The sequence below is a fragment of the Onychomys torridus genome, chromosome 7, assembly GCF_903995425.1.
Source record: "Onychomys torridus chromosome 7, mOncTor1.1, whole genome shotgun sequence".
Classification (NCBI taxonomy): domain Eukaryota; kingdom Metazoa; phylum Chordata; class Mammalia; order Rodentia; family Cricetidae; genus Onychomys; species Onychomys torridus.
The window spans coordinates 88,076,842-88,089,027 of record NC_050449.1 but is presented as its reverse complement, the minus strand read 5'-3'; the positions used below and the strand labels follow the sequence as shown (position 1 = coordinate 88,089,027).

Genomic DNA, 12,186 nt, shown 5'->3' with positions numbered 1-12,186 from the left:
TCAGGGGCTGCCTGCCACACGTGTACTGTATTTTTATCTACAAATGCATTTTCAAATGCATGTCCACTTCCACACTTTTCCTCACGAAGCTGCAGTTTCCATGTTGCTTGTTCAGGAAGACCCCTCACTGTAACGTCGTCACGGCATCTCAAGCCCATTCCACACAGCGTTCTTTGGATGCGTGGCCATTATGGAAAGTCCCATACTGGCAGGCTCTGGGTTGTTGGCCACGCAGTGACTTCTCAGCATGTGTGTTACATGTTGATAGCTGTGGCCAAATTGCCAGTAGGGGGAGGTTGAACCAAACGGCAAACCTAAAGCAAGGATTCAGGTCTGCTTTATCCACAGCATCTCTCTACAAATCCCAACAACAGGGGAAAAGTGAAAACCTAAAATCCAAAGCTCCTAGATTGGACAAACTGGGGCACTTAATTTTTATTAGCTAAACGAGGAGCAAGACTCTGCTATTCGTTTAATTGGATCTGGATTTACCCGGGTATTCTTTTCCTATTATTCAAGTAAGAGCTGCAAGTGGTGCTCACACGTACAATCTCAGCAGGTAGGAGGCTGGCTATGCTGGCAGGGAGGTGGCTATCAGGAGTTTAAGGCCACACAGTGAGATGCTACTCAAAACGATGATGATGATGATGATGATGATGATGATGATGATGATAGAATATAAAGGACACACCCAGATAATAATAGTCAGGATCCTTCATTGTAGACCTTGGTGTGCCTGGTGATCCCTCCGGTTCCAGTAACCATAACCTGAAATAACATTTCTTATTGAGGTTGCTGGCTTTCTTAGGGGTACTCTCATTTCTTAGGGGTCAGCTTATTAGATTCACACTTTATGGGATGTGGCGCTGTCAAACCGAGTTGATACTGAATATTACTTTGGAAATGTTATTGGCCAGTTTTGGTTTTCCTCCTAATCTTTGAGGCATGGGAAAGACAGAGGCTGCCGGGTGGAGGATGCAGGTGGATGCCTCTGATCCTCCAACTGTCCTTCATGTTGAAGAGCTTTTTCTACAACCAGTCCGCATCTCCGTGTGTCACATGTTGGCTAACCGGTCCATCGATAAACTCTCCTAGAGGTTAAAAGAGCGTATTGTATCTGGAATGAAAATGGAGTTGGTTTTTCCGTGCCGTCAGGAACACGGAGGGAACGTTTGTTCTTTGTGGGCTATTCCTGTGGCCTCCTGTGCTGTGCTTCTCGTCCACAGGGGGACTTTAGTTCCTCACTGGTTTTTCACAGGAGTCACTTTTCAAGTGCATGGTCACACTGATTCCTCTCTTCTAAACATGCTTCCAGGATCCAAAAAGGTGTGGAGTGCAAGGACTCCTGTGGTAGCTGGCTTTCTGTGGGGCCCATACGATAGCAGGACTTAGTTACTGTGTTATTGCTGCGATTAGGCACATGACCAAAGCAACTTATAAAAGAAACAGTTCACTGCGGGCTTACAGTTTCAGAGGGTGAGTCCATGACCATCATGGCAGGGAGCATGGCTGCAGCCTGCCATGGTATCTTGGTATGCTGCCAGGCTGCTCTCAGGCTCCTTGGTGTAGGCATTCCTCCTGGCTTAGTTCCCCAAGTAGCTGGGCCTCCAGGCGAACACCATAGCACCTTCCCATGGTTATCACTGAGTGGATAAAGAGAAGCAGAAAAAGGCCTAGAGGTGAGTGGTGATGGCTACAGAATGTGGATGTGCTCATGGCCACTTAGTAAAATGAGGGCTGGAGGTGCGGCTCTGTGGTGAAGAGCACTGGATGCTCTCCCGAGGACCTGGGTTCAGTCCCCAGAATTCATATCGGGCAGCTCACAGGAGATTGAGCATCTCCACAGACACTTGCACTAGCATGTACCTGTACACACATATACATGGAAGTGAAAGTTTTTAAAAAATTAGAAAAGCAAAGTGAAAACAATAAACTCTATTATGTGTTTTCACCACAATCACGTTAAACCTTACAGCTCCCAATAGCATCTCTACACATAGGAAAAATGTCTGCCGTTTGTCTGACTCCTGTTTTTCCATCCAGTCTATAGTTAATTTTGGCTCACCACCTCTTCCCATCCTTAAGTCTTTGTTTATTCCACAGAGAACCTTTTGGATCCATTTATACAATGGAGGACTGCTTCCCCGGACATAAACAGACCAAAAGTGGGCAACTAACATGATTTCAGAAACTTACTTTGTGTAGGGATGAAAATGAGAAAGTGAGGTGGGCAGCTCTAAGGCAATCATCTCCCCCATAGCCACTCTTAGTAAACACGAGGCTACCCTGTTGGAGTAGCCAGTGGAGACTTAGACCAGGCCCCACTGCTGGAAGAGACCCTGGTGTTCTCTCACATAATTTTGCTACCCTGACTATTTTATAGACTTTTTGAAATGGACACCTATCATATTGTGGTTTCTGTTCTCTTTCTTTCTTTGAAAATCTCATCAAACCTCCCTTCTGAGTTATTTTCCTTTAAGCACATTTTTCAGCCTCAGAACAGACCCAGTTACTCACTCAATGACAGCTTGGCCAACAAGGATAGGATATTAGAAAGATTCAGACTTATATGATGAGCACACCAAGAACATCAGTCTCTCTCCCAGAGGTTCCTGGTGTCTTCACAGAAAACGTGGTGGGGTGCTGAATGTGTGGTGCATGCCTTTAATCCCAGTGCTGAGGAGATAGTCAGGCAGATCTCTGTGAGTTCAAGGCCATCCTGGTCTATAGAGTGAGCCTCCATTTTATGAATGAAAGAAAGCCAGGTAGTGGTGGTGTACACCTTTCATCCCAGCACTTGGGAGGCAGAGACAGTCAGATCTCTGAGTTCAAGGCCAGCCTGGTCTACAGAGTGTCTTCCAGAACAGCCAGGGCCACACAGAGAGGCCTTGTCTTGGAAAAGAAAAAGAAAGTCAGTATGGTGGGTGATTTATTTTCTCTGCCCTTAGCAGTGACACCATGTGGCAAGGCAGCGCTCAGGGTTCATGGAGCCTGTCTTTGTAGAAATCCCAATATTCGGCCTGGCGGTGGTGGCACACACCTTTAATTCCAGCATTTGGGAGGCAGAGACAAGCGGATCTTTGTGAGTTTGAGGCCAGCCTGGTCTACAGAGTGAGATCCAGGAAAGGCACAAAGCTACACAGAGAAACCCTGTCTCAAAAAAAAAAAAAAAAAAAAAAAAAAAAAGAAAGAAAGAAAGAAAGAAAAGAAAAAAAGAAAAAGAAATCCCACCATTCTCAGAGTGAAAAAAAATTAGTTGTAAATTGTTGAGAAGATCTTCACTATTTGTATATGGAGACTTTCAATTGTTCCAGACCATGAGCTTTTATAAATATAAAATATAAATATTGTGCCAAGGTCTCCATCTTTCTCTAGGGCTTGTAGCAAGTCCTGTGAGTCAGTCCTTATATACACTATCCCCTTGTTGTTTGTTTTGTTTTAGATAAGGTCTCCTAAAGCCTAGCCTAGTCTTGAACTCTCTATGTAACTGAGCATGACCCTGAACTTCTGATCTTCCTGCTCTCACCTCCCAAGTGATAGGATTATAGGCATGGGCCAGAATGCCTGGTTTCTGTGGGGCTGGGGATTGAACTCAGGACTTTGTGCATGCTAGGCAAGCACTCTACCAGCTGAGCCACATCCCCAGTTCCCAGAGATGCAATTACAATTTCGTTTATTTGTTCATTTATTTATTTATATGTGTGCATATACATGCCACAGCTTCACAGGAGTTGGTCTTCTTCTTCTTCTTCTTCTTCTTCTTCTTCTTCTTCTTCTTCTTCTTCTTCTTTTTTTAGCTGGGGATCGAACCCTGGGCCTTGTTGTTGCCAGGCCAGCGCTCTACCACTGAGCTAAGTCCCCAACCTGGTTTTCTTCTTCTACCAGTTGGGTTTCAGGGTTCAGCCCAGGTTATCAGGCTCAGCAGCAAGTGCCTTTACCTGCTGAGCTTTCTCCTTAGAGACACAATCTTTCAAACATTTTAAAAGATTTTTTTTTTATTTTGAGCTGAGGATTGAACCCAGGGCCTTGTGCTTGCTAGGCAAGCACTCTAACCACTGAGCTAAATCCCCAACCCAAAAGATTTTATTTATGTGTATGAATGAATAATTTGCCTGTACGATGTCTGTGAACCATGTGCCTGCCTGGTGCCCACAGAGGCCAGAAGAGGGCATCAGATCCCCTAGAACTGGAGTTACAGATGGTTGTGAGCTGCCATGTGGATGCTAGAAATTAAACTCATGTCCTCTGAAAAAGCAGCCACTGCTCTTAACTTTGAGCCATCTCTCCAGCTCCCAGAGCTGCAAACTTAAGAGCTGGCCGGACATTCCCTGAGATTCAGCAGTGCCTATCATCACATTTCTCTCCAGATCTACCTGTACTTCCTCAAGCCCCTTCTCTGGAACTGATTGAATTTGATGAAAGATGCTTATTGCTTGTCATGTGGTACTTACCCTGGTCCAGGCCCTTCAGGTACAGCAGCGGGTGTACCTCAGCCTACAACTCCAAGTCCTACACTCTTATTGTGTCCTCTTGATCCCAGGAGGCCCTTTGATGACACCAACCAGTCTCTTCTCATCTTCTCTGGAACATGTCTTTGACCCATTGAGTTTTCTAGTAATGATTACAGAACCTCGCTGGTTAGAGATGACTGGTATTGATTAGGACCATTCCATGTCAGTTCTCTGGTTAGGGTTCAAATGCCATGCCTGCCAGGGAAAAAATATAGATATGGAGATTTCATTAAGCTGCTGTGGGCTGAAGTATGGCTCTTCAAGTGGTCCTAATACCCTGATATTCAAATATTCTAGCGTACATGCCAAGAGGACTTTGTGGCAGTGACAAGTCCCTTTTAGATGACCCTGGATTGTCACAGTGGCCCTGGGTTCACAAGAGTTCTTACAACGTGTGATTCTAATTAGTCTTAACAATAAAAACCTGGAGTCAAATATCAAGGGTGAAAGTTGAAAGATGAGAGAAGCAGATCAGCTAGCCACTAGAGACTTCTTACCTCTACGAATCCTCAGATTGAATGGGCTTGAGATCTTGTCTCCACCTCCCTAGTGCTGGGATTAAAGGCTTGAGCCTCCTATATGCTGGAATTAAAGGCATGTGCTACCACTGTCTGGCTTCTGTGGTTAATTTATTTGTCAGAATACAAACAAAATATCATAGAAGATACTTATAAGAGAGAGGCAGTTTGGCTGGAGAGATGGCTCAATGGTTAAGAACACTGGCTGACAGAGGGCAGACTGGAGGCACCCAGAAAGACCAGAGGGAGATGCTGTCTCAGCCAGAAATGGCTATGTAACTATAGCCTAGTGCAAAATGAAAAGGTGGGTCCCTTGTTTACAAGATACAAAACAAAATCTCATAAAATTTTATGATGGTGACAGCCAAGTATGTGTGTAGGTCACATGGTTCTGATTAGAATGGACAGCTTGGATCTACAACAGCTTTCTAAAAAATAAAGTCCCAGGCAGAAGGATAAAACAAAACAAAAAAAACAAAACGACAAAAAACACCCACTGGCTGTTCTTCCAGAGGACCTGGGTTCAATTCCCAGCACTCACATGACAGCTCACAACTGTCTGTAACTCCAGTTCCAGGGGATCTGACACCTTCACACCAATACGTATAAAATAAAGTTATGAAAAAGAGAGAGAGAGAGAGAGGCAGTTTAAGGATAAGGTAGGTGTTAGAAAATGCTGTACTGCTGACTTTGAGGCTGGAGGATTGGGCCACTAGCTGAGGAGTGTAGGTGAACTACATTCAGAAGTTGGAAAAGGGAAGGAATAGATTCTCCTCCAGAACAGGGCTTTTTAGACTTCTGACATCTAGATCGGTAAGATGGTGAATTTGTGTTGATAATAAACCACACACTTGGTGCTTACTTGTTCAGTGGCAATAGGAAACCCTACCTGCTCCAACCCGTGTTCCTGCTCTGCCTTTCACACTGTTGCTTCTTACAGGTCCAGAGTAGGAGCGTCTACATTTGTTTCTCTGGCTCCAGAGCCATCTTCACACAGCCTGTAGCCCTGTTTAGCAAGGTCATGTGATCATTGGCATTCTTTAGCACCTTCTCACAGTCCCTACATTGTCTGTGTTTGTTTTAAATCATCAGTGTTTTTTTTGTTTTTTTGTTTGTTTGTTTTGTTTTTGTTTTGGTGGTTGTTCCATAGTTTGACATAGTCAGTTGTATTAGTTACTTTTTTCACTGCTGTGATGGGATTCCAGACAAAAGCTGCTTAGGGAGGAAAGGCTCCATTCTGGCTCACGGTTGGGAGGGATCCAGTCCATTCTGGCAGGGAAGCATGGCGGTGGGAGTGTGAGGTGGCTGGTTAACACTGTTAGGAAGCAGAGAGAGGAATGCCAGTGCTCAGCCCACCTCCTCTTTCCCCCTTTATTCCGTTCAGGACCCCAGCTCATGGCGAGGGACTAGGAGTTTGATAGTGTGTGGGATTCGCAGGTGGATGGGGAGAAGGGCCGTGAATATATAAGGAAGATGGTAAACTTCCACCCTCCTGACCTGGCAGCTTAGAACAGAGGCCTGGTAGGCTTTTCTACCTGTGGACAAGTTCAAGGCAGATCAGGAAGTTGGTTGGTTTTTTTTTTTTCCTCTCGTTTCTCTGTGTAGTTTTGGTGCCTGTCCTGGAGCTCGCTCTGTAGACCAGGCTGGCCTCAAACTCACAGAGATCCACCTGGCTCTGCCTCCCGAGTGCTGGGATTAAAGGCGTGCGCCACCACCGCCCAGCCCAAGATTAGAAATTTTATCCCAAACTTGACCTATTAGTTTCTCTGACTTTGCTCAAACTGATCAACTCTAAATGGGGTGAGGAAGTCCCCTCAAAGACCCTAAAATCCTCAGTCCTCAAGGAGAGACAAGGCTTCCTGAGCCTCTTTGCTATCTGATGTGGTTGTGTCTGAGATACTACCCCCAACCATCCTAGTTTCTCTGTGTAGCCTTGGCTGTCCTGGAACTCACTCTGTAGACCATGCTGGCCTGGAATACAGAGATCCACCTGCCTCTGACTCCTGAGTGCTGGGATTAAAGGTGTGTGCTACTTGCCTGGCTCCCTCCTTTTAATTATTTAACTGGCATAGAAAATAAATCCGATCAAGACCTCTAGACAGTGACAATGGGACGGTACCACCTACATTCAGGATGTGGAATTCTGGAAACACCCCTATAGACACATGCAGAGGTGTGTTTCCATGGTAACTCTAAATCCAGTCTACTCGACAATGAAGATGAACCACAATTCAGCATACAACCCCAAAGTCTTCTTCGTCCTCATAAAACCAGTAAAAGCATTCTTGTTAAAGTCAAGAACAAGACAAGGCTGTCCACTAACACCATCTGATCACATTACTCACAGTGAGCTACACAAAAGGGGGAAGGGCTTCAAAAAAGATGGACAAGAGAACCAGGCAGTGGCGGCGGTGGCGGCACTATCCCAGTACTCGGGAGGCAGAGCCAGGTGGATCTCTGAGAGTTCGACGCCAGCCTGGGCTACAGAGCGAGATCCAGGACAGGCTCTAAAACTACACAGAGAAACCCTGTCTTGGGGGAAAGAAAGAAAGAAAGAAAGAAAGAAAGAAAGAAAGAAAGAAAGAAAAAGAATATTTGGGGGCTTCTAAACGTGTGGAACCAAGGCACTGGGCCCTCTGTTCTGCCTCGCTGATTTCGGCTCTGGCCATTACCTGGAGACTTGAATATGACTTAGACTGTCCCACATTGCCCACAGGCAGGCTTCATGAGGAAAATTTGTCTACCATATACATGGTGGCGTCCTGGTCAACTGGGGTGTACAGCACCTGTCTCTAGAAGTTGCAGTAGCTCATCTTAACTGGACTGTCCCTTAGAATTGCCAGTCTTTCCCATTTTTCAAGAAAATCTGAGTTTATGTAACATCTCCCAATTTTAAAATGTTAGATCAAATTTCAAAGAAAAAAACTCATTAAGCTAGACAAACATTTTGATGGGCTGTCTTTGGTACGACTGTGTAACTTCTGATGAAAAGAACCATCGCAGGGAACCTGAACGAACCGCAGCTGTGAGGAGTTGACAGTGGTGTGTGGTGTCATGGTAGAGCAGCAAGGCCAAGTGCAGTGAACTGTGTGGTGCCGTTTCCCCATGTGCAGCCTCTGGTTAGCAGAGATTTGCGAACCAAGTTCTGTGTCTGAGGGTCTGTAAAAGTCTGTCTGCTTGGGTTAGTTTAACGAGTCATCCTCCTTAGTTTGTAGTTGAACAAGCAGGCCAAGATGACATGGTTTAAATGCACCAAGGATAACTGTTTAGAACTATGAGTTGAAAGTCGTAAGAGTAGACTAATTGGTCTTAATGAAGACCTATATCTTACTTCTATCAGGACACATTTTTACAAGTTGCTCTGGGCCTTACTCTGCATTCTTTTCTTTTTAAATATGTAGGGGTGAACATTTAGTACAAATTATTATTATTATTGTTATTATTATTTTTGGTTTTTTGAGACAGGGTTTCTCTGTAGCTTTGGGGCCTGTCCTGGACTAGCTCTGTAGACCAGGCTGGCCTTGAACTCAGAGGTCCACCTGCCTCTGTCTCTCTAGTGCTGGGATTACAGGCATGTGCCCCCACCGCCCGGCTACAAATTATTTTTATTTTAGAGAGATTATAACAAAATCTTCCCTTTCCCTTCCTCCCTCCAAGCCCTCCCATATGCCCTTTTCTGCTCCCCTTCAAATTCATGACTTCCTTCTTCCCACTAATTGTTACTATGAATATGTGTGTGTATATAACCTGTACATATGTATATACATATATACATACATACATATATATATATATCCTGTTTGGTCTGCATAATGTTACTTGTATGTATGTTTTCAGAACTGACTGGCACTGACAACCAATTGGTGTGTTCTTTCTTCCCTGGGAAAAGCCACCTCTCCTGTTCCCAGCCTTCCTTGACCACCTATAGTTCTCTGTGCAGCATTCAGATCTTATGAGCTTTTCTCTGTCGTTTGGCATGGGTACTGGTGTCATCCTTGGTCGAGCAGTCCCACTGGGGAGACTGTGGGGTAGCTTCTGATATTACATTCTAACAGCAAATGCCAGACCCTCTGGCTCTTGGCCTCTCTTCCTGCTCTTTTGCAGTGTCCCAGAAGCCTTAGGTGGAGAGTGTTTTGTATGTATCCACTGGGACTGGGCTCCACAACTCTGCATTCTGGTTGCTTGTGATTTTCTGAAGTAAAAATTATTTTCGAAAGTCGGGGTTTAGGGGTTTGCCTGAGGAGCGGCATATATCCATACATTCCAGGCAGCTGGCGGGATTGCCAGAACACCCATTCCCAAGCCTTCCTCTGCTCAGGGGATGATTTCACTTTCTTTTTTTCCCTCAGAGACAGGGTTTCTCAGTGTAGTCCTGGGTGTCTTAGAACTGACTTTGTAGACCAGGCTGGCCTCAACACAGAGATCCACCTGCCACCATGCTTAGAGATTATTTCACTTTCTAATCCTAGACTCAACAAACAATTAAGATCTAATGTGACAAACTCTAGTTGGAAAACTACAGGTTTCCATGGAAACAGAAACAGGTTTCTAACGGGCTTGGCCTGGGAGGGAAGTCTGTAAACCTTCCTGAAGGAAGTGATATTTTTAGTGAGTGTAAAAAATTAACTAGATTTCAATTACAGGCAAAGGTCAGATTGAGAGAAGAGGCTCAGAACTGAAGATGTGTGACAGGCTCTGAGAATGGAAATCAATCAGTTGGGCTGCAAGGTACAGAACAGCATTCTACTGTAATTTCACATATAGCAACTGTTACTTTCTAATCATTGGCTCGGTGTTATTATGGCTTCCACCCTTACTGCCTAGCTCACTTACTCCTCAGTGCCTGGCACCAGATTCTACTGACCTTTTTAGAGGGTCTGACAAATAGCCTCCTAGTCTAAGTGTTTCCCTGACCCCGCTTCACCAGACCCCATCAATCAAAAGATAAAATTCAACTTCTGCATGGCAAATGTTCTTGCTTCTGTGAATCTGTCATCTCTTCACCCTGTTCCCTCTCAGAGTTAATTACTCCTTTCAGTCCCTCCCCGTCCTGGTCCTCTCTTCAGCATCAACTGTGCACAGGGTTACTTTGCTATCTCCTTGTTTGCTGTCCTTATCCCCAAGTTGCACTGTACAGTGTTATATCTATCTGTTTTGGTAAGTCACAACACTGTGCAGGCTTTTATAGATTAAAAACAGCAGGGCTTGTGTGGCGGTGCACGTCTGTAATCCCAGCACCCAGGAGGTAGAGGCAGGCAGATCTCTGAGTCTGAGGCCAGCCTGGGCTACAGAGCTAGTCCCAAGACAGCCAAGGCTACAGAGAAACTCTTGTCTTGAAAAATCCAAAACCAAACCAAGTCAATGCAGCAAGGCTCAAATAATGAATTAGGACCAAGTCATGAAGCCTATAGTGCAGCATTCACGTCACATCTCTCCTTAAACCTACTGCATCCTGAGACTACGATTCTAACTTACAACCACACGGGTTACCTCGGGGCGTCCCATGTGAACTTGTTCCTATCCCCTCCTTACACCTGGTCAACTTGACCTTTATGGTGACCTGTGCAATGGGTTGTACTAACATATTCCATAAGGCTTTAACTACTTCTACCTGGGATGCCTTTCCATTTTCCCTTCTCCCTAGGATGCTTTTCCATTTTCCCACTTGATTCCAGACTGACCTTCTCAAGCAAGCTTTCCTTTGAATCCTGAGCTTGATTAAGAACTCTCAAAGGCGGTGGTGGCAAACACCTTTGATCCAAGCACTCAGGAGGCAGAGGCAGGGGAGTTCCAGGACAGCCAGGATTGTTACACACAGAACTCTTGTTTCGAAAAACAAAACAAAACAAACCAGAAAACAAATAAAAATCAAAAAACAACTCTCAAAGAATGACATGCTCAAACACACACCTTTAACCCTAGCATTCGGGAGGCAGAGCCAGGTGGATCTCTGAGCTCGAGGCCAGTAAGGTCTACAAAGCAAGTTCCAGGATGGATAGGGCTATAGACAAACCCTGTCTCACCGGGCAGTGGTGGGTGGCGCACGCCTTTAATCCCAGCACTCGGGAGGCAGAGGCAGGAGAAGCTCTGTGAGTTCGAGGCCAGCCTGGTCTACAGAGTGAGTTCCAGGACAGGCTCCAAAGCTACAAAGAGAAACTTAGTCTCGGAAAAAACAAAACCCGAAAACAAACAAACAAACAACAAAAACCCAAACAAACCCTCAAAACAAAACAAGAGTCCCCTGTGTTGAGAAACCAAAACAAAAAAAACAACTAATTAACAAACTCTAAACAAACTAAAACCAGGGGCATGGTGGCCCAAGACTGTAACCCCAGGACCCAAGGCTGAGAGACAAGAGAATCAGCAGTTCAAAGCCATCTTCTGCTACACCGCTTTTGTGACTGTGGTCTACAAAAGCAGACGCTGGCAGCAGATGGCTCAGAGGGTAAAAGGCTTGCTGAGGAAACCCGCCCACCTGAGTTCGATCCCCGGATCCCATCGTGGTGAAAAGGTGAGCAACAACTGCAAATTATCCCTTTCACCGCCACACGGCTGCTATGGCGTGCCTGCACTACCAAGTAAAAAGAAATAATTTACACATATGCTCGATTTATAACACCGTCTCTACGATTTTTTTTTTTTTTTTTTTAAATTTCAGTCTTTGCAGGTACCATGCTCAGACGTCCTAACCAGTTTTTATCCGATTATCCTCAGGTTGGGCCAAATGCTTTTTCTCAACTCTGCAGTCACAACCACTAGCTCGCTGCTCAGCGTTTTAACGTGAGCAGATTGCAAATCTGCCTTCCCACCAAGGTCTGAGCTCCCGAGGGGCCGTGGCGCAAACAAGTGTCTCGCCCGTCGTCAGGTCTATTTTCTGAGCGGAGACGCTCGGCCCACGTGGCTACTGCAGTTCTTTTAAGAAGCAGCTTCCTTCCCGCCCCAGGAAGTAGAACCCGCTCGCATCTAACACCGGTTGGCTCGCGAAAGAAAACGACTGAATTATCACTTGGCCTTGAAAGTCGGGTCAAGGAGATTCCCTAAATTCCGCGGCGGCGTAACGTGACTAGAAGCCGCAATTCACCGGAAGACCAGCGGAATGGGCGGGGCGCGCGAAGCGACGGGACCCGGAAGTCACCCGGGACGGCGCGTCTGAGTTC

General features: G+C 45.5%; 1 protein-coding gene across 1 annotated transcript in view; it reads left to right on the top strand.

Annotated features, from left to right (window-relative positions):
- The first annotated feature begins 12,071 nt into the window (after positions 1-12,071).
- The window catches only part of LOC118586772 (U2 snRNP associated SURP domain containing), a 55,662-nt gene continuing 55,547 nt past the window's right edge, over positions 12,072-12,186 (top strand). The window contains exon 1 of the mRNA XM_036192015.1: positions 12,072-12,186. This exon is cut by the window's right edge and continues 166 nt beyond it. The gene's annotated coding sequence lies outside the window, so the exon portion shown is untranslated.